Raw genomic sequence first — 24,142 nt, forward strand, 5'->3', positions numbered from 1 at the left:
AAATTATATTATTTTGAGTTTCAAATATCTATTGAGAATGTGTAGAAATATGATTGTTATTTAAATGTTAACCTTTTATACCTCAACTTTGACACACTCACTTATTAGTTGTAGATCTGTTTTGTAGAATCCTTAGGATTTTCTATATAGGCAATCATCTATAAAAAAGAATGGTTATCTTTCTTCTTTTTCAGTCTCTACCTTTTTTAAATGAGCTTTTAAATATTCTTACTTTAATAAACTTGGTAGGACTCGCAGTAAGATATTAACTAGGTATGAGAACAAGTATCCTTGTCTCATTCCCAACCTAAGGTAGGAATCATTCAATCTTTCATAATTAAGTAGTTAGCCTTGTTTTATTATTTTGTAAGAATAGATGTGGAATTTTTTCAATATTTTGCCTTTATTATCCCATATTTTCCCCTTATTTCTGCTACTTTAGTGGATTTTATTGGTTTATTTTCAAATGTTAAAATAGCCTGGCATTACTGGAATGACCCATATTTGCTTATCACACATCATCCTTTTTATATATTGTTGGATTCAATTGGCTAATATTTTGCCAAACATTTTTGTATCTGTGTTTATAAAGAATGTTTCTCTGTAATTTCCTTTTAGTGTACTGCCTTGTTCTGGTTTTAGCATTAAGGTGATGCTGGCCTCAAATAATAGAAATATTTCCTGTTCTATGTTTTTTTTTTTTTTTTTTAATGTTTACTTATTTTGAGAGAGAGACAGAGAGACAGAGAGAGAGCATGAGTGAGCAGGGGAGAGGCAGAGAGAAAGGAGAGGGAGGATTTCAAGCCAGCTCCATGCTGTCAGTACAGAGCCCCACAGGGGGCTCAATTCCAAGAACTGTGAGATGGTGACCTAAGCAGAGATTATGACCTCAGTTTTATAGATTTTATCGATCTTTTTATATAAACAGGTTTATTTTTTTTCTGTTTTCAAATTCATTAATTTCTGCTCCCATGTTTATCTTATAACTCTTTTTGATTTAGATTCATTTTGCTATGCTTCTCCTAGTTTTTTAAGAGGGAAACTTAGACAATTGATTTGAGAAAATAAGATTTCTAATATTTATTTTCTAAAATTAATTGAATTTTTAAATTAACAAAATACATGGCCTTGTTTATCTTCACTGTTTATTAGTCAGAATTCCTTTTTATTTCCTGTTTACTCTGAAGTTTAAAATGTATTTATTTTAATTATAGGACTCTGCCTTTATGTATTATTATATTTCATGTACAGTATGAAAGGTTCCTATTTCTCAACTTTCATGCATTGAGTTAGTTTTGTTCTCCCTTCATTCCTTTCCTATTGTGACTTCAGTTACACATAGGTTTGACCATTTAATACTGGCCCACATCTCCTGGATGCTGTATGCTGAATACTTAAATTGTTCTTTTTTTATATTTCAGTTTGGATAATTTCTCTTGAACTACAATTTTTATTTCTGCTGTGTACAGTCTGCTGAAAATACTATCAAAGGAATTATTTATATGTATATGTATATTTTTGGTAACATTTCCATGGAACTCATTATTCTATTTTACATCTCTCTAGCAAAATTCCCTTTCTGTATTTTCATGTAGTTCTCTTTTTCAAGTAGCACCTTTAAAATATTTATCTTGGTGTTTAAAATCCTTGTAATGTTCCAACAATTGGATTATTTGGGGGCTAATTTTGTGAGCTGTGTATTTTCCTGACAATTTGGTTTTTCTTCTTGATTTGAGTTTTTGGAGAAATTTTATTGCGCATTATGTGCTAAAGAACATTAGATGCTGCAGTAAACAGAATTTATGCCTTTCTTTCTTTCTCAGGTTCCTGGTGTGGGGGACTTAATTCAGCCAATAATTGTGCTACATTTGACTTTATTATTACTATAATTACTTCAGCACATCACAAACTTCAAATTCCTTCAGTGGCAGGATGCTAATAACTTCCTCTCAGTGTTTCATCTTCTGCTTCTATAAGGCCTGTATGCCTGCTTCACAGTGGTGGTTTTTTATTTTTTTCCACACTCTTGTCCCTTCTCCAGCTGTAGATTGCCATGGATTTTTACTCAATAGAAGTATAGTGTTAGAGATAGGGTAGCTCTCAGTTTTCTCATTCCAAGCCTCAGTCTTAGACAGGCACTGTATTCCTTAGCCTTAGGGATAGAACTTTCTTAGCATTCTTACTCTTCTTTTCCATGACAGCCACAATCTTTCTTGTACTTATGGAAGATCTTGGGTGGAAAGTAAGTTTACATATCATCTCAAAGTAGTAAACTCTGTCTTTTGTTAGTGTACAATCATTGCCCTAAGTGGATTTTCTACACCCTTTTTAGTAGTAGATGGCTTATTTTTTCTCTTTCTCTAAGGTAGTACATAATCTCTTGGGGTATTTTGTTGGGAGGATTCCCTGATACTTTTCTAGGGGCTTAAGAATTTTTTTTAATAAAAAAAGTAGGGTTTGGAATAGGGTGAGATTTTGTGTCTGTGCACTACTTTAAGGGCTAATCAAGTTTCCTGATCTGTCACAATATTTCTTGAGAATACCTGGCATCAATCCAAGTTAAGAAGCTCACAAGAGCTGGGGTTCCTGGGTGGCTCAGTTGGTTAAGTGTCCAACTCTTGATCTCGGCTCAGGTCATGATGTCACGGTTTGTGAGACTGAGCCCTGAGTCAGGCTCTTGGCTGATGGTGTAGCGGCTGCTTGGGATTCTCTCTCTCCTCTCTCTGCCCCTCTCCTGCTCATGCTCTCTTTTTCTCCTTCTCTCTCAAAATAAATAAACTTGAAAAAAAAAGCCCACAAGAGTTAGAAGACAATTTGCCATGTGGAGCAAACCTGTAAAGGTGGCAGTAATTATCTTTTATCATTCATAGCTGCCCATGAAGCCTTTCTTCAGAAAGAAAATTCATAGGGCAGTTCTCCCAAACCATTTCAAGTGTCATAAATTAACTGCTGTATCTCCCACCATCCAGCAGATGGCTTTGAGCATGGTTTGAATAATCTATTAGAGGCAGCATCCACTTGGCCCTTCTCTACCTCATTCCTGTAGGAGTTTGGGGCTAGGAAAACTAGTGTGAACACATTCTGCCTCTTGAGACATGAGTAATAGATCCTTTGTTCTTGACAGCAAATACTTGCAGCGCCTTGTGTCTTGTTCTCCCATGGATTGTAAATTCTCATAATAGTCATTTAAGAAGTCATCCAATTTTTAGCTCTCTTACCCAGGTCCATCCCCTCCCCCCCCGCCATGATCTTCTCAAAGTAACACAGCTTGTATTAATGTTTCTCTTTCGAGTTACCTGCTACTCTTTGGAATTTAGTACATTTGATTAGATCCAGCAGTTTTATGAATACAGATATTCTAGTTTTGTTTTTTGTTTTTTTTTCTCATTGTTAGGATGACAGTGCCATTCTGATTTGGCTTTGTAAATTCTAAGCCTGCCCTCAACATTGCCCTTTCTTAAATTTTTGTTCAAGTATTTGTGAATATGCCTTAGAGATTTTACCTTATGCCAATATATGTAGATCAACCTCAGTCTTTTTAACCACTTCATAATATGTCTAAATATGACTTACACAATAGTTTTCCTAATTACAAGCATTTAAACCATACCTGATGTTTCTTGATTCCAAATAATGCAACCCTTTTTCATGCCTTGTTGTACATGTGTGTAAATGTTTTTTTTCTGGTAGACGTCAAAAGTGGAATTTCCATCACTGTGCTTGCACATATTTAATGTTTATAAATAAAAATATCTTCTGTCTTGGGCTTTACCAATTACCACACAGCAGGAAAGGAGAGTACCATTTTTTCTATACTTTCTCTAATACTTAATATCATCACAATTCTTAATTTTTGACAATGTGATGAATAGAAAAAAATATTTTTTTGAATATGTCTCCCTAGACAAGGGAAACAAAAGCAAAAATAAACAATTAAGACTATGTCAAACAAAAGATTTTGCACAGCAAAGGAAACCATTAACAAAATAACAAGGCAACCTAATGAATGGGAGAAGATATTTGCAAATGATATTTCCAGTAAGAGGTTAATATCAAAAATATATGAAGAAATTATACAACTCAACACCAAAAAAAAAAAACACAAAAAACCACCAAGTAGTTTACTTAAAAATGGGCAGAGGACGTGAATAGATTTTTTTTTTTGTCAAAAAAGTCCTTTTTATTAATCTCCTTGAAGACAAAACACATTTCACAATAGAATAAGAACAATTATAAATGACAAAAACTCAGAAATGAACATTGTTAAAGATATAATATGAGAGTTGGAAATTCAGTTATTTCTGTGACACATAACACTTCAATAGTAACAAGTGATGACCTTATACCAAACCTTCTACAACCTTATACCAGAAGGTAACATACCAAATCATCAAGCCTAATTTGTCAAAGAGGTCTCTTTATGATTTGAATCTTGAGGAATTTTGTTAAAACCTTAGAAAGTTTTAAAACACATGCCTAAATAGAATTACAGATGACCAAAGACCTGATAAAGGCAAAACATAGAAACTGGTTTTCGTGAATAGATATTTTTAAAAGAAGACATACACATTGCCAACAGACATATGAGAGGATGTATATCACTAATCATTAGGGAAATGTCAATTAAAACCACACATATATCACCTTATACCTGTCAGAATGGGTAATGTCAAGAAATAGCAACTGTTGACGAGGATGTGGAGAAAAGGAAATTTTGTGCATTCTTCGTAGGAATGTAAATTGGTACAGCCACAATAGAAAACAATATGAGGGTTCCTCAAAAAGTTAAAAATAGAAATATGTCAGGGCGCCTGAGTGGCTCAGTTGGTTGAGCATCCAACTTTGGCTCAGGTCATGATCTCACAGTTCATGGGTTCAAGACCTGCATTGGACTCTGTGCTGACAGCTTGGAGCCTAGAGCCTACTTTGGATTCTGTGTCAACCTATCTCTCTATCCCTCCCCCACTTACTCTCTCTTTCTCTCTCTCTCTCAAAAATGAATAAACATTAAATTAAAAAAATAAGTATAGAAATACCATATGATCCAATAACTCCACTACTGGATATTTACCCAAAGAAATCAAAAACACTAATTCAAAAAAAGATATATGCACCCCCATTATACTGCAGCATTATTTACAATAGCCAAGATATGAAAGCAACCCAGTATCCATCAATCAATGGCTAGATGAAGAAAGTGTGGTATATATACACAATGGAATATTATTCAGCCATAAAAAAGGATGATATCCTGCAATTTGTGACAACATGGATAGATCTAGAGGATATTATGTTAAGTTAAATAAGTGGAGAAAGACAAGTACCATATGCTTTCACTTATGTGTGGAATCTAAAAAATAAAATAAATGAACAAACAAATCAACAACAACAACAAAACACAGACTCATAAGTACAGAGAACAAACTAGTGGTTGCCAGAGGGGAGGGAGATAGGGAGAAAAGGCAAAAATAGTGATGGGGATTAAGAAGTACAAAATTCCAGTTATAGCATAAATAAATTATGGGAATAAAAATTATAGCATAAGGAATATAGTTAATAATATTGTAATATATTGTATGGTAACAGATGGTAACTACACTTACTGTGGTAAGCATTTTGCAATGTATAAAATTGTTATGTCACTATATTTTTGTACACCTGAAACTAATATATGTCAACTATACATCAATTTAAAAACAGTATTTTGCATCTTTAATATGGGTTTTTCTAGTAATAGTGATATTGTTCATCTTTTTTATATATTTGTCATTTGTATCTCCTATTCTCATTTTTTGTTATTGATTTGTAAAAATTATTAATTTATTATAGATATCGGTCCCCTCATATGTATGCTGCAAATTAACTTTACTAATGGTTCTTTGGTGATAGTAAAAACTTTACTAGTATTTTTCTCTGTGACTTTCGTCTTGTTTAAAAATGACTTCATTCTTGGGGCGCCTGGGTGGCGCAGTCGGTTAAGCGTCCGACTTCAGCCAGGTCACGATCTCGCGGTCCCTGAGTTCGAGCCCTGCGTCGGGCTCTGGGCTGATGGCTCAGAGCCTGGAACCTGTTTCCGATTCTGTGTCTCCCTCTCTCTCTGCCCCTCCCCCGTTCATGCTCTGTCTCTCTCTGTCCCAAAAATAAATAAAAAACGTTGAAAAAAAAATGACTTCATTCTTAAAGTTTTAAAGATATTCTTTTGGGGGCACCTGGGTGGCTCAGGTGTTTGAATGTCTGACTTTGGCTTAGGTCATGATCTTGCCATTTAGCCCCGCATTGCGCTCACTGTTGTCAGTGCAAAGTCAGCTTTAGATTCTCTGTCCCCCTCTTTCTCCATCCCTCCCCCACTCGCATACATGCTCTCTCTCCATCTTACAAAAATAAACATTAAAAAAGTTAAAGATACTCTTTTGTATTCTCTTCTGAGATTAGAAAAGTACACAGGATGTTTAGTAATTTTGAAGCTGTTATCTCTCTTTTTTGTTACATTTAGTTACTTTTATTTTGAGATTCATTATTGTAGATGGTATTTATTTCTTCCAAATTGGGAATCATTTTTATACATAATATTTTTCCAAATATGCATTAATCCTTTGTGGACTCTGTTAATCTATTAATTTATTATTTGTTACCTTTATTTTATTGCTACTTACATTGTAATTTAATACTTTTGGTTAAGATCTATTTCTTATTCTGTTTTTTTAAGTTTATCTTGGCTATTCTTCCAGGCTAACTTTGAGGGATTAAAATGAACCTGCTTGTCAAGTTTTATAGTAATTGTATTGGAATTTTAATGGAATTAGATCATATTCATAGATTATTTTGGAGAGTCTGGCATCTTTATTCTGTTGATTCTTCCTGTCTATACATCAGTTTATATATTTATTTGTTAATGTTTTTATTACTATCTTTATGTAAAGTTTCAGTATTTTCTTCTGAATTGTCCTAATGATTCTTCTTAGATTTACTTCCAAGTAGTTGATAGTTTATAGTTGCAATTGATATTGAACTTTTTATTAAACTAGTCCTTAATTGACCATGACTGAACTAGAACATACAGTAAAGTCTGGTGATTGAAATCATGGGCTTTCTAGCCACGCTGAACTCCTGTTTTGCTACTTACTAGCTATATGACCATGAAAAAAATAATTATAATATTTTGTGTATCAGCTTTCCTCATTTTAAAAATAGAGATAATAATACCTTTTTTTGAAAATTATCAAACTTAGGGGTGCCTGGTGGCTCAGTCAGTTAAGCATCCAACTTCAGCTTCAGTCATGATGTCACAGTTCCTGAGTTCAAGCCCCATAACAGGTGAGCTTGAACCCTGCTTCAGGCTCCACACTGACAGTATGGAGATTGCATGGGATTCTCTCTCTCTCCCCCCCTCTCTCCACTCCTTGTGGGATTCTCTCTCTCTCTCCCTCTCTCTCTCTCCCTCTCTCTCTCTGCCCCTCGCTCACTTATGTTCTTTCTCTCTCAAAATTAAATAAACTTAAAAAAAAAGAAAATTATCAAACTTAAAGAATAAAATTAAATAATTAAGTTAACACATATAAAGAATCTCTACTATGACTTGGCAAGTTTAAAGTAACCAGTAGGTGTTGTCAGCATTATAAGGCTATTAATTTTTTATGATTCTCAGTTGATCACCTGGATGTGTTAGGTATAAGATCATATCACCTAGAGATAATGTACTTTATTTCTTTCTCTCAACACTAATTGAATTTCTTGCTTTCTTTATCATTACATTGGTTGCAACCTCTGATACGAAGTTAATATTGGGGTGAAAGCCAGCATCCAGTTTGTTCCTTAATTATTTATAATATTTATCTATTGTATGTAATTCTTGCTATTACATTATTGTAGAATCTTGCTCCATGTAAGAAAGCTTGTTCTCTTTTTTTTAGCTTATTGTGAGGTTTAATTAAATTTTACATTTCTTTTGAAAACTTATTGAATGTAATTTGTGGATTATATGTTTTGTGGTCTATTGAGATAATTATGTTATGCCTCTCTCTTTTCCTCTCTTAACAGAGTAGATTTTGTTGCACATAATATGTTTTTAAATGTTAAACTGTCCCTTATGCCTGCATTTTTTAATAAGTCCAATATATCCAGGTTTATATTTTTTCTTTAATATACTTTTGATTTTTATATTCTCTCTGTTTATATACAAAATTAATCTAAAGCTCCCTTTTCTGGCCTGATTCTGTTATAATACTTTATTTAAGCTCATCAAATGAAATGAATAAATGGGATCATTCCATTTAAACTAGTACCCCTTGATTTTTCGTTGAGCATGGTTTTGGAATTAGTCCACATTCATAACATTAACATCTCATTATTTTTAATAGCTTCATAGTATTTATTATATGAATGTAAATAACAGACTCAACTAATCATTTATTCACTTATTTAAGAAATATTTATTGAGTACCTACCATGTATTTAACACAATTAAATTCTCATTCTCAGTGCTTACTATACAGCAGTAAACAAAACAAATTCTTGGATCTCATGAAGCTGTTACACTTTTCTGTTGAGACAAATAATAGACTACTTAATAAGTAAATATTGTATTCTAGGCAGTGATATTTCTTTCAAAAATAGTTTTAAAAAGCAGGGCAATGGAATATAGGTTGGCAAAATGTTCTGTCTTACATAAGACAATCAGGGATACACTGCAGAGAGGTGACATTTGAACAGAAAAGTGAGTGAAATGAAAGTGATGGATAAGTGTGCATGTTTTGTTTTTTTCTGATATCCCTTCCGTAACCCTTTCTAAGTTGACATTATTTGGAATTTCATTCCATACCATTATATATTTTCTTTAATATACATATAACTAATATTTATTTAAACTTGATATATGTGCTAACTGCTGTTTTTGCTATACAAACAAGTTACCTCCCCTTTTGTCTTGGATTCCTTGCTCACTTTAGAAGAATAAATTGTCTGATAATTGTTGCTAGAAAATTTGAGGAAGTTAATTATTTAATTTCTTTTACTTTACTTAAAAGTATATTTATTTTCCCCCTTATACACTACGATAACACTGGCTATAGCTTCTTAACTTTAAAGGTGATTTTCTTAGAAATTTAAAAATATTGTTCCATTTGATCTTTATTATTATTAACAGTAGTAGTGTAGTAGCACTAGTAGAAATTGTTTTGCTGATGAGAAATCTGACATAAATGTGATTCTTATTGATTCGTAGGTAATCTTTATTGTTTCCCTTTCTATTAAGTCTTTAACAATGCTTTTAGATACTAATTGTTGTTGTTATATTATTATCACTATTAACTTATTCTATTCAGTGGGTCAGTCTTCACTGAGCTTTTTGAATCTTGAGTGTTCTTTGTTTACCCTTATTTTTGGAAACATTGTATGAATTCTTTGAATATTGCTTTCATTTATTCTCTCCAAGCATTCTTTTTGGAATTTCTCCTAAAAGGTGGAATAAACATTAGATCTATATTCCACTGCAATTAATCTTTATTTCCTACTCTCCCATCTCATTTTTAGATAATATCTTATATCACATGTATCATTTTCAGCCACATAAACACAAATGATTACTATAAGTGTTCTGTTTTGTTTTTCTAACTTCAATGATCAAAAGTTTAATTTCCATTATCTTTGGAATTCCTTGCATATATGCTGTACCTGAATGCATTTCCTGATGGTATTAAATGTATCAATCCTTGAGTCCTCTTCTGTTATAGTAACAGAGTAATAGAGTAAAAGTAATAGAGATTACTTTTGTTTTAAGCTATTTCTACTTATTGTCCTGCCTTTCTTTGGTATTGTGGGTTCCCATCAATATCTGGTTGTATATACGTCCACTTTATATAGCCACTATATATATCCACTGTGTGTGTATATAGGTGTGTATGACATTTGTGCTTGTTTACTTATTAGACTTTGCTCAGTTTGCCCAGACAATTTGCATATGAATAGTGGGTTGGACAGATCTTGCTTTAGAAGAAAGCTAGAACTGTTATATGTATAAATAGAGAATTAGACAGCTGAAGGACATCAGTCTTGCTAGATAGAGTGTTTCTTAAGCAGCATTATGAACATGAACGCCAAGTTCCTCCTGATCCACCTAGAACTATCTTTTTGTCACTAATATTAAAGACAAAAACACCACTGTTTTTGCACCCTGAGGCAGGTGGGTGGGGCAAATTTGTAGATGAAGTCTCCTCTTCAGGGACCACCCACCATAGTGACCTACATAATGCCTTTCCAACCAACACTTCTGGGGATGGATTACTCTTGGTATTGACCCCACTTTTTCAAGTAGACTTTTCTGCATGTGTTTTGGTTTCTGGTTTTCTTCATCAATTTCATCCTGTCTGTTGCCACCTTTCCTTTAAAGGTTCTTTATAATTTCTGATAAATAGTAAGTCCTTATTTTTATTTGCAAAATTTTGTTTATATATTTCTTTACTTTGTTTAGTCACTTCAATCATTTCTAAAATTTTTGCCAAAACATGGCAGCTGCAACATGGGTTTGGTTTTCAATCTTCATCTAAAAGAATCTCACTTGTAACATGGTCTTTGTGATAACTCAGGAATCTTTCAATGCACAGTTTTATAGAGACAGTTAAATTTATTAATGTTAAATCATGGAATTAGAGAATGTTTTATGAGATAGAATGCTAAGTGTATATTATTCTCCAAAAATATGGGCCTAATATGAAGGGGATTTATTGGATAGAGGCAAATTTTATAGCTATATTAATTAATTTAATATGTCATTCATACTAATAATATATTTATTGAGCAGCTCTTCAATGTGCGATTAATTGTATTCAGTTGAATAAAAATTCATGGGGTGTCTATTATGTGCTGGCCTCATACAGTTTTTATAAGAAGATTTTATTTTCCCAAAAGGTTTTTTTGAACTAAATTCCATGTGTTGATAAAAATAATTGCAATCAAGTAGCTATTTTCTTAGAAATATATATATGATTGCTACACCAGAAATATACCAGGCAAACATGTCTTACTTTGTTAATATCACTGGAGGAATAATTACATATTAGGGGTGGACAAACTTTTTCTGTACCAGATAGTAAATATTTTAGACTTTGTGGGCCATAAGATCTCTGTTGCAACAACTTAATTCTGCTGTTTATCTCTGAGAAAAACCACAGGTAATATAAAAATGAGTTAACACATTGCATTCCAAATAAATTTATTTATGAAAAGAAGCAATGGGCAAAATTTGGCCTATAGGCCATAGTTCTGTAACCCCTGCTAGATAACATAAAAATTTAAGGCGTTTCAAGCTACTATTCCTTAAACTGAAGTTTTGAAAAAAAAAATATTTCTGCTTCTTCTCAACTTAGGCTACTGTTTCAAATTCTTTAAGAGAAGGTGGAGTTCGCACTGTAGCTTTTATCTTCATCAAGTTAACAAAAAGATCTTCACATCCAAAAAGAAATGTGTATTAATAAATAGAACTCCAGGGTAAAGAGTAATTCATAATATTTTAGGTTCATATATATTATTTTTTCTCTATTGCTGCAAATTTCCCAAAGGTGAAAAAGAAAGCTCCAATTTCAAATTGTTGAACAAGATGAAAAATGACTCATAACTATATTCCCTGCTATAAATATGAAAATAACATCTGAGATATGTATAATAGCTTGTTATACAAAATTCCAAAATATTACCTGTTTAAGCTAGAGCAAAGAGATGTATAGTTGGTATTGATATACAGAAAATATTTAGTATTCTTCATAAATGCTTGAGAAATAATATAATTATTATAATAATATTATAATATACAATATTATAATATTATTATAATATAATAATAAAATTCTGTGATAAGGAGATATTAGACAAGATTGAAAAACCTTAAGATATCTTTCTTCATAAAAAAATTGTAACCCTTAATAAAAATGTTAGTATATTCAACTATAACATTTCCTATGAAGTAAGGTAGACTTAATTTATATTTTAAAGATAATTGTGTTATGTTCCCCAGGTTTCACCCCCCAGGATGGCAGATTTATTATTTGTATATGAGTTCTCCGAGTTGAATTGCCACAACTTGCTTTCCTCTCTTCTTTGATAGTATCCTAAGACGTCAGACATGTTTTCCTTGATAGATAATCAATAGTTGCACTTTCATTGCTTTACAACTACTCTTGAATGCTGGTCATTGTCAGTTTGGTTTCTGTGTCTGTATGCTCACTATATTGTCACCACTGACCTTAGTCATTATTATTTCTTTAGGAATCACTCTTGCAGAGCAAGGGGTATGCTGGAATTTTTTCCCCCTCCAGATTCATTATTCATTCTTTTCTGCCCTAATTTGTGCCCTGGGAGTTTGACCTTTGTATAGTCTTAATACTAGGGCTTTCATACTACCTGGCTTCCAATTAGGTTTAAGCAATGGAGGGAAAAAACTAGTAGGAGATTGGAGGTTGGGATATAAGACAGGTCAACTGGCTTTTTTTTTCTGCCCTCTATTTCTTTCAGCAGCTTGTTTCTTCCAGTATTTGTTATTCTACAGGATCACATCTCATCTGGCTGATCACTCCCACAATGCTCCACTTCTCACTGGGCACCAGCAGCACTGTTTCCTCCCTCTGCTCTGTCACTCCTACAGAGGACTGTCAAACAGTCACAAAGTCTTGCTGCTCTTGCTAGCCACTGATTGACTCACCTTACACTTTTGTTCTCTTTATGCTGCCCACCATACACCTATAAGTCTTCTCTTCCTTAAAATCCCTACATTTGAAAAGTGATCCTGCAAATTTTCTTTCTTGTTGGACCCTGTTGTAAGGAATAAGTTAGTTTCCAAATTACTTTCTTTATTTGAATTGCTTCTGGAATTTGATTACCATCCCAGAGACAACAATTCATCTCCAGGAAGTGAGGGTAAAAATTTAGGATAAATGTCATCTCTTAATTCAACAATAGAAACTAATGATAAGTGTGCAAGCAGAAATAGACATAGGATGTGTAGTTTTGTGATATATAATGAGAAAAACATATTTGGTCTTTTCTGGCAGAGCTCTTAAAATCCTTGGAATTTCCTAAGTGATGAGGGCAACAAAAGTATTATGAGTCATGTGAAGGAAGTGACTTTTGGACCCCACATAAGGATGAGGGCTAATTGCCAGGAGAAGCAACCATTTGATTATAGGATGGGGACTTTTGGTCCTATCCCCTGGCCCCTGGGGAGGAGAGAGGAGCTGGAGAGTGAGTTCAAACACCAATGGGCAGTGATTTAATCATCATGCCTATGTAATGAAGCCTCTATAAAACCCCAAAAGGGTTCAGAGAGCTTCCAAGTTGGTGAACATGTGGATATCTGGGGAGAATGGTACACCAAAAGAGGGAATGGAAACTCTGTGCCCTTTCCCATATACCTTGCCCAATACCCTTATATCTGGCTGTTTCTGAGCTGTATCCTTTTACAATAAATAGATAATATAGTTTTCTGAGTTCTGTGAGCTGCTTTAGTAAACTAATCAAACCCAAGGAGGAAGTCATGGGATACTTGAATCTGTAGCCAGTCAGTTAGAAGCACAAATAGCAACATGAGCTAGTGGCTGGAATCTGAAGGTGGGGGCTGGGGGTGGGAGTATTGTAAGACTGAACCCCTAACTTGTGGAATCTGATACTATCTTCAGTTAGATAAGCATCAGAATTGAGTTGGAATTCTCACACACCCTGTTGGTGTCTGAAAATTGCTTGTTGGTGTGGAGGAAACCCCCTGCCCCTCCTGTACACTGGAGTTGGTTCCAGGAACTTGAAAGAGGATGCTTACAGAAGTAAAGTCTAGAAGGTTACATGAGCTAAATGATAATAATAAAATAATATTATAATAATTTTTATATAGTATTTCCCCAAATATTTCTTTTTCTTTTTCGCCATGCAGTAACCAGTGTTTTTATATTTAATCCTATGCAATTTGATGCTCTTCTCAGATTGAATTCCTTGGCCATCTCATACTCCTCAAAGTTTTGGGTTCAGCCTTTATTTTTCTACCTTGAAATTTCCTGGCCCTTATAGAAAAATATTAGTTGTAATGAATCTATCTATTACCAACTTATTAGAATGGTATGTTTGGATTTTGTGTGATAGATTATTGTTGGTGCACCTAAAATCACACAGCTGGTTAGACACTTTCTTAAAGTGCTCAGCAATTAAGACATCATCACTAAACAAAACCACACTGTCCCACAACTCTCAGTATATAACATTTTTACTTTTAGCAAAATAGCAAAGAGACTATTGAAACTTGAGGAGTCTTCCTTTCTTTAGTTTGTAATGCTTGCTGAGTGTATGTAGCTAAAAATGTAATACTAGACATTATTGGCTGGTAGCTCAAAGAGGCATTCAGACCTCTTGATGTAAAATTTAGAGTTCTTCATTAAAGTAAAATATTGCTTTTATTAAAAGCCAGAGATGTCCTATTAAAGTTTAAGTATTTCCTCTAGAATGGAAATATTTTTCTACCAAGAGATTATGTTATATGCAAAACCTAGGAGAAATCATTTCTTTGTTGAGTGATTTAAGAGCTTATCAGCATTGTAATAGCTAGTTGCAACTTGAAGACAAACCCTGAAATAGATTGCATTTGGTTTTTCTCACAATTCTTTCATCACTCTCCATTTTCACTATGGACACTTTGTGAGTAGAATATATTCATTCTTACCCCATTGGATAAGCAATGTTGGAATGTTGGAGGAGGCCTCAGTGTTTCTGCCATTCATCATGGTAAAAGTTGCCTCATGTAACTACTTTTCCCAGAATCTGAGACACATGGGACTGTCCATAAACAGACCTGCTAGCTTATACAGAACTGTCCACACTAACTCACAGAACTACAGGAAAAAGTAAGGGCTACTTTTTAAAAGCCAGTGGAATTTGGGATTGTTTTTATACAGCAAGTCACAGCAATAGTTGAATGATACAAACCCATTCGCAGAGAAATAATCAGGGAAATTCTAATGAATATAGACTGTGTCCAAGATGGTGGGACAGATCCCCACATTGTTTTCCAAAATGAAAATATTTCTTAACTGGTTTATACCAAAACTATTAATATGTAACATCCTCTCTGACTACCTTGGAAAAGAAAAGAAAAGAAACATAAAATTGAGATGCCTTTGGTCTTGGATAAGAGGTGTGTTTGGTGTGGTGAAGAAGCAAATCTCTGTTGCTTATATTGCAATTTTTAGGGGGATTCGACCAATGCTGTTTGTCTCCAGAATAAGTTTAGTGAAATAGCCCTTTAAGAATGTTTTGTTTTGCTTGGTGGTTTTCTGTAAAGCCCTTTGTCTTTCTAGAATGAAAATTTGAGATTGTGCTGGAATTCAAGTGACAGCCTCCCTGCTGTAAAGGGAATGGGACTTTCTTAGTGGCTATTTCTTTGCTTTGAAATAATTCACAACAAAAGATGTTAGGGACAGATAAGCAATAGGAGGTGGTGGCAATGTCCATCACAGGTATGGAATCACGTGTGGTAGGAGAGAGCCTGTGTGAAGGGAAGTGGCTGCAGCTTGGTAAGGGTGTTGGAACCTGAGCAGGTGAAAGTTATCTCTAGCGTTGTGAATCATTATTCAAAATTTTCTCCACATCTGGGCAGATCCCCCTAACCATTTGTAAAGAGGTAGGCAAAATATTTTTTCTAATAGGCTCATGAAGCTATGCCATAATATTCCCTTTTTTGTGTATCAAACTTCTAGTTGTTATTACTTTTAAGTTTACTTATTTATTTTGAGAGAAAGAGAGCCTGCATGCACAGCAATGGTGGGGTGGGGGGAGAGAGAATCCCAAGCAGTCTCTTTTCTGTGAGCAGAGAGCTCAATGGGGGCCTCAATCTCACAAACCACAAGATCATGACCTGAGTCGAAATCAAGAATCAGAGGATTAACCAACTGAGCCACCCAGCTGCCCCTGTTTTTTTTTTTAGTAAAATCTACCAGAGTTGAAGGGCCTTAACTATTGGTGTGAGCAATCTTAAAAACAACAACAAAAAAACCCAAATCAAACAAAAACTCCAACTAAGATATGATTTAAAATTGATTCATAATATAATCAATCACTTGACTGTTTTTATTAGTAAAAATCAGCATAGAAAAAGACTCCACAATGAAAAAAAATTTGCTATTTCAGTATTGATATGAATATGTAGAAATGAACATATTAAAAGATATTTAAGACAATTATATCAGGAAGTTTAGTGTAGAATAGAAAAATTGAGGAGATTTAAAAGAAAAATAAAAGAAGGCATTATTTTACATTCAAATTACATTATGGATAATCCTTTGCAGTCTTTAACTGCAATTCTCAAAAACTGAATCCCTAATTCCTTGAAAATGACCATAATCAGTGAAAGTTATTAGCATACCCAATTCTAGATATTACTCCACTGTATCTCACCTCCAGCGATTATGGCAACAATAGTCTGAAGTGATGTTGGCTGGGAAGGGGTAGCAAAGTCAGAAGCAAGGCTATACCTCTCCTTCCCCCTGGGTTCCATTGTCAGGGAGCCATACCAATCATGGGAATTTATTTATCTGAAGCTTCCTGTCTCACATTATCTCAATTAATACATTTTTGTTCCATAGAAGACCAGACCATCCCCACATCCACCCTCATGCACTCACTTGACTGCTTTAAGTCTACATAGCCCCACCACATTCCCAAGGCTGCCAAAAAAGAATAGTAAATTGTATCAGAAGTGTGAATGGCCTCTGTTAGAGAGAAAATTGGGGATTCATGTTATGTTCTGGCAAGAATGCTGCTCCCTCAAAAAAATGCATACTTGTAATGTAAGGTAAGCTGAAAGCCAAGTTTCCTCTTAAATTTTATGTAAAAATTTTCTTTTATTATTGCATTCAGAGTTCTTTATAAAGTATTTCTTAAATTTATTTTTTCTGCTTTAATTGTTATTTTGCACCTGAGTTGCAAGACAATTTGAATTTTGAGGTTTCCCTCATTTGAAGACTATTTTTTATTTATAAAGATAGCTTTTTTCCCCCTCTCCTAGCAATTAGAAATAGAATAGATTTATGCGAATTTTTGGCATTTATTTTCCCTTTCAGGTATCAAATTAAAATAAGATATTTTAACCAGGTTTCTAAATCTTTTTTATTTCTCTTTGTGTCTATAATGGGCATAATTCCCCATTCTATAACTTTTGAGAAGTAATAATCACCACTAAATTTTTATGTGTTTTTGTATTAAACACATTGTGCTAACATTTTATATCTAGGACCTCATTAAATCTTTGTAACACTCCATGAGGTAGGAATCATTAATAATGTCATTATGCAGATGGGAAACTGGAATTCTGAGAAGTCAGTAGCATTCCCAAGAGCCCCTGTAATTGGCAGGACCAGAATTTGGACACAGACTGTCTGATTCTAGAGCCTGAGCCTGGCACCATCTCATCAAGAATTTGCTAATGATTTTCTTTGGCTTTCTCACTTTTATCAGAAGTTTGAATTTAACTGCCCTGTTATTACTATCTCATTGTAGGCCACTGGCAAATATTCTTAACATGTATTTTTTCATAAAAACTGCTAAAAAACACACAATGTTTTTGTGTTCTTTTTTAAATGTAGAGAAAACAGATTAGGAGATACATAGATATAGATATACATGATCCAGTTATATCTACATAGACATAGGTTTATTTTAATGTAAGGAATAGGCTCACATGGTTATGGGGCCTGGCACGTCCAGAATCTGTAGGGCCAGGTGACAGGCTGAAAACTCAAGTTAAAAGTTATGGCTTGCAGTCTTGAGGCAGAATTTCATTTTCTCCAGGAAAACTTACTTTTTTCTCTTAGGTACATTCACATTACCAAGGGTAAGTCCTTTATTCAGAGATATGGATGTTAACCCCATCTACAAAATACCTTTACAGAAATACCTAGATTAATGTCTGATTAAATACCTGGGTACTATAGCCTAGCCTAGTTGACACAGAAAACCCAGCCATCATGCTACCTATAACAAAAAGCTATCATTGTTTCATCAAAAATTAAAATAACTCAAATTAATGTGGTAATATACGAATCTACATGTGGAAAAAACCAAAACTTTCCATATAGCATTGCTTTGCAGATTTGTAATCTCCTAATTAATTTTAAAATGTTGGACTAGTTGTATAAACCTGGTCAGAATAAAATCCCTATTTATGACTTTTAATTACTTAAGTAAGGCATGTGGAATCACAGTTATCCTGAAGAACTTTGCTTCTCAAATTTATTTTTATCATTGTTGTTTACATTACCCTTCACATACATGCTATATATATTCGTATCACCTGTTCCCATCATTACACTACCCCATCAGTGAAACTGTTCCTGAAAACTTTCTGACATTATATTAAAGTCGTTGCTGCCAAATACTCTAATTTACCTGATCAATTTTTGTCTTTGCACCACTATTGTAGAATATGTAGGTTGGCTTTCATTTGATGTGATTTCACATCTATTTAATTTTGTTAAATTGATCAAACTATCCAGTAATTCACTCATTTATTCAGATTATTGAGCACTTTAGGTATTGGAAATACAATGGTGGAGAAAAGAGTAATTGTTCTGGCTCACAGAGTACAGATAGTTTTAGAAGAAAGACATTGCATGACCGCTTTCATAATATTCTGTTCTTGTACACCCACAAAAAAATTGTCAAAAAATTGTGTGGACACACTTTTCAGATTGTTTTTCTAGAGCTCAACAATGTCTCATCATCTCCACCACTATCCCCTAGTACAAGCTAACGTCATCTCTGGTCTGTCTTGATGATTCATTCAATAAGCTAAATTGTCGCCTTGATTCTGCCCATGTTGTCTCTTTCTCTTTCTTGCTCTAAAGGAAACTTGCTGTCATGTGAGCTCCTCTATGAAGCAGCCCATGTGGCAAAGAACTGAAGATTACTACTGATTTCTTTTTTTTTAATATTTTCAAAATAAGAACATAACTAAAAATTTGTTGACACTGGAAGAAATGTCAAATGTCCCCCCAAAATATGTTAGTACCACACCTTTACAATTAAGCACTAGTGGGGTGCCTGTGGTCCCTCAAAACTTTGTCCATGTTCTAATCCTCAAATCTGCCAATATTATTTTATGTAGAAAAAGAGTCTTTGCAGATGTAATTAAGCTGTGGATCTTGAGATGAGGAGATTGTCCTGGATTATCCTGGTGTGCCCCAAACTGTATATATACAGATATATAGTATCTGTATAAAAGTGCAGTAGAGGGGGACTAGACAGGCAGAAGGGGAGGAGGCAATGATATAAACAGATAAATGTATGAAGCTGAAAGAAAAGCGTAAGAAACTGTTCAAGGAGTTAGGAGAAAATTGCCTTTGTTGGAGCTCAGAGAAAGTGGTGTAAGGTAATATTATTACTATTACATGATTGCCCCGAGACAATAATGGAAATGCAAGACTCAGAGAAAATTATACCATAAACACCTCAAAGGTTATGGAATAGGTGGTACTTAGTATCTCTGACAAAAGGTTGAAGATCAATCTAAAAGCAGAACTGGATAAACATCTATTTAAGAAGCAGACCCATAGATCCTTTCTCCCATTCTGAGACATAGATGCCTGCTTTTCCGTAATCACAGCAGAAAACTGGAAAGGAAAACAAAAAAGAATTTTTTCTTGGGACACCTGATACAGTTGAACATATATTTCAGTGAAGTAAATTCTAATCTACTGACTGTGAAACACTCAGCATCGTTCTACACTTGGATCCAAGGAAGGAAATACTGTAGTCATTATCTTATAGGTAGAACACTGGAGGAAATTACCTTCCTAAAATGGTGCTTCAACCACACCCAGGGGGTGGATGGCTCTTTGTTCTTTCTTTGGGTCTGTTCCTTGGAGCCAGTCTGGGAAGAGAATGGGGTTGAGATACAGGGCCTCTGTTTGCTCTCTGGCCCTGTGCTTGTCAAATTCTTAATGGTGTACCCGCTCAGTAAAGTTAGTGATAGGAGATTCTAGGATGACATTTGTATACCAGGTTAAAAAAAAAAAAATGTGCAGGTTGGAGTAGGTCTAGGAGACACTACATCAAAAAATGAAATTGATAGGATATTTGATATTTGTGAACATATTGAGGAGAGATTTATAAAGTCAGCTATGAGTTTCGCGTTGAATTAGTGATAAGTGTATAGAAAACTAAGGAAAAAAATTAAGAGACAATTGTTAACACCAAAGCGAACAAAGATACTGTGCAAGAAAGCAGAAATAATCACAAACTTCAGAGCATTATTGAAGATGTTGTATACCTATGGATCTGAGTTTAATTCAATAAAAAAATTAAGTCTTGGTACAAATGTATAGGATTGTGTGAATCAGGTACTTTGAGTGGTGGCTGTGAGTTTTCACTGTGGAAGGTGACTAGATAGTGCCTCCTACTGAATAATCAACACACAGAAGCACACACTTGTTATTTAGATGAATGGATGCAAGTTAAAAACAAAACAAAAAACAAAACAAAACAAAAAAACAAAAACAGCCAAACCATCTGCAAGTGGTTATTTTTGGGAATCAGCAATAAGTGAGGGGAGTGTGAAGAATTTCTTACAAATCTCTATTAACTATAAATCTTTTTAACATTGATTGCATATATAAGTTTGCCTATAACGAAAAACACAATTAAAAAGCTGTGGGGAAAATGTTCTCATACATAACTCCTAGAATCCATGTTTGGAAACATTAGGTCAATTTAAATCTTAAAGCCATGTAGGTATTTTTCTTAATGTACTGTGTTTGCATGCAAGGATAATATACTTGAACTACCATTCAATCTTACATTTTATTACTTTTAAAATACAAGTTTTGGAAAACTATTGAACATATTTACAGGGTAATGTGGACACTATACAATAAAGTAAATCTTACTCATCTATTTAGTTATTTATGCTATGACTTCTTATAATAACTCTGAAGAAATGGACAATAATTTATAAGAAATGGGTTAATTATAGGGCATTACCTAATGGAATGTCAAGGTAGGACTGAGTAGGGATAAAACATAATTTGATTCTATTACTAGACTAGTAAAGTTATTATCTAATAACACTAGTCACCAAAACCCTGAGTGAAGAATTGCTTAGATAGAATATTTATAAATTGAGAAAAAGCCATAAGGAAAACATATTAACAGTTACAAGCACATTGATCACCTCAGGAACAATCTCCTTTCTTAATGACTAACATATAGAATTATAAAAGCTATGTAAATGATAGAATGAATATATTCCACCAAAAACAAGCTACAAAGGCAGAATTATATATTTAGGATTTATATTCTTTCAATCTAAACCTGAATTCCTGAGGCGCCTGGGTGGCTCAGTCGGTTAAGCCGCCGACTTCAGCTCAGGTCATGATCTCCCCGTGAGTTGAGCCCCGCGTAGGGCTCTGTGCTGACAGCTCAGAGCCTAGAGCCTGTTTCAGATTCTTTGTCTCCCTCTCTCTGACCTTCCCCTGTTCATGCTCTGTATCTGTCTCAAAAATAAGTAAACGTTTTTTAAAAAAATAAATAAACCTGAATTCCTTTTATAAGCAAATAATATCACCAAGGACCTAGTTATAATTAGGACTAGATTGAGTTATGTCCCAAAGAATTCTCAAAAGTAGCATTTAAGCAAAAACAGAAATTGATTTCTTTTGTTTGTAACTCGGATATAGAGTCCTTAACTGTTTTAATGTGTGGAATCTAGGCTACCCCTCCTCTTACATTAAACTATTCTTAGGACTTGCCGTCCATCTTCAGGGTTCAAGATGAAGTTTCAGAAAGCATCACTTTCTCAGCAGCAGGATGGAGGGCAGGATTAAGGAAAGACAAAAGGCTCTCACAAGTTCCATTGTTCCTGTACAAACAACCCAGTAGTCACTGAACTATAACACTCACTTCCTGGCCACAAATATAACAAGTAAATGTTCTTGATACATTTGGTGAAGACTTAAGGGGTCTACAGAATTCATTCTCTAATCCACTTAAATTTGAGAAATGCCTGATCAGTTAGGTGAATTGGCTACCTAAACACAAAATAGTGCAGAGCTAACCTAAACATTTCAAAACAGATGTTTTCAAGAGTGAAGATAATGAGAACACACCTGCTCTGAAATGTTTGAATCTTAAAAACATGTTTAAAGATTTGTATATTTGTCAGATTGCACACCACCATAATGTTTTGTAACTATTGATAAGTTTTGTTTTTCTCGAATGTGAATCATTGAAGCTTCTAAGTGTTTGGTGAAACCATCCAAGTTAGTTTCTGCTGGTGTTTTTCACGTTTGTTGCTCCTAGAAACTAGCCTTGAGTAGCTGACTGGAGAGAGCTGTGTGGTGTTAGAATTGTACCCAGAAATGTAAGAATAATGATAGGGAGAGGCAAACGGTATTTCTTATGGCAGAATGTTATCAAAATGGATAGCTATCCAAGCTCATTTATTTATTATTTTATGTCAAGAAACATTTATCATTAAGCTAAAAGACCTCTAAATACCTATAAATATCTCTTGGCAGCTCTTCGCTACAATGGTTTTAACAGGAGAAAAAGAAGTCAGTCAGAAGAAGGGTAATAACACAAAATCCTGCCCGAAGGTAAGGAGAAAAAATGAGATTTATCAATTTCAGATTTCAGACCTCATAAACACGAAATCGGAGGGATTTTCCTGAGTAAATTTCCGTGCAGTTTTCATTAGATATTTCCTCAGAGAAAAATGTCTATAATGTTAATGCTAATTTTGTTTAAGAAACACTTTTGAACACCACATTTATGTGTGGTTTATTTTCCTTGAAATTAGTGTGTGTTTACTGTTGCACAAGTGAAAGTTGTTCTACTTATCATTTGTTTATCACATCCTATATTTGCATTAAATGGTGAAATTACTCCAAGTTTATCTCACCTATGACATCATAATTATTTTTAATCTGTTGATTGTAAATGATTTTGAAATTTAGTGGATGTCTTGGCCACCTCATCCATCTGGATAACCTTTGCTTTTGTTTGTCTATGACTAGGCTGTTTTACAAGGCTATAGTCATAGAAGTGAACTTGTAGATATTGATGGCAATACAAATAATTCCTCATGTCCAAGGGAAAGTAATTGATCACCACCCAATGGAAATGATAAGTTTTGCCGATTTTGTGTCCGTTTGTAAATTGATTTCTGCATTTCTTGTCAGACTACAAATGTGTGATACTTTGCATTCTCTTTTGAAATGGTTGTAATATCTTACTGATTCCCTCATTAATTAATAATTTAAATAAAACCTTTGATAAATCTTTAAAAAAAGAATTATTTTTAATCTGTTGAATTAAAATCAATATTATTTAGAAAATCTGTATACCATATGACTTGAACATAGCTATCACTCTGAGTTAGTTTAGTGCATTTATGTATATTTGCTGTAGCACATCCACTGTTCGCATATAAATCATCTAGTATTAATATTTTCCTTAAGACATTAATATTTGGTCATGTTTTATGTTATAAAACAGATGACATAGAGAAAAACTATGTACTATAAAATATATTTATTGAGAGTATTTATTATTACTGAATTGCTTATCATTGTAATATTACAATCTTCATAAAAACAGTTGCAGTCCTGGAAAAAACCTCATTATTCTATGTATTATGTTTCCCTAGATTTTTTATTTAAGTATTACTGCCCACCCCCCCCCAATAGGAATTATTCAGAGTTACCTTTTTGTGTTTTATGAAATGATGGTACTGTAATGTTTTTATTTGAAAAAAAGTAGTGTATGTCTTCTAGAGGACTCAGACTTGTGGAAGCTATAAAAAACTTAATACTTAAAACCTTTTCTATCTATGTACATGATTGCATTACAACAAAACTCTTTAGGAGATCCATAAATGAGATTAAATCTCATCATAGGAATTTGCTCTGCTTACTTCGTAATTAATGCTTGGGGGAGGGACATGCAGGGCCACACAGGGCCACACAGCCATTGTATTCCAGGACAGATGAAACTATCAGGGACTGTGAGAAAAGCAGGCTTTGTGCTATCAAAAGGGTGAGGTGCTGCCTGGTTCCCATGGGGTTTGTCATTAGCTTGTTTGAACAGTTTTGCAGGCTGGCTGAGAACCAAAACCCACAAGGGA

Source organism: Herpailurus yagouaroundi, unplaced genomic scaffold (genome assembly GCF_014898765.1).
Source record: "Herpailurus yagouaroundi ecotype Mexico unplaced genomic scaffold, PumYag 139, whole genome shotgun sequence".
Classification (NCBI taxonomy): domain Eukaryota; kingdom Metazoa; phylum Chordata; class Mammalia; order Carnivora; family Felidae; genus Herpailurus; species Herpailurus yagouaroundi.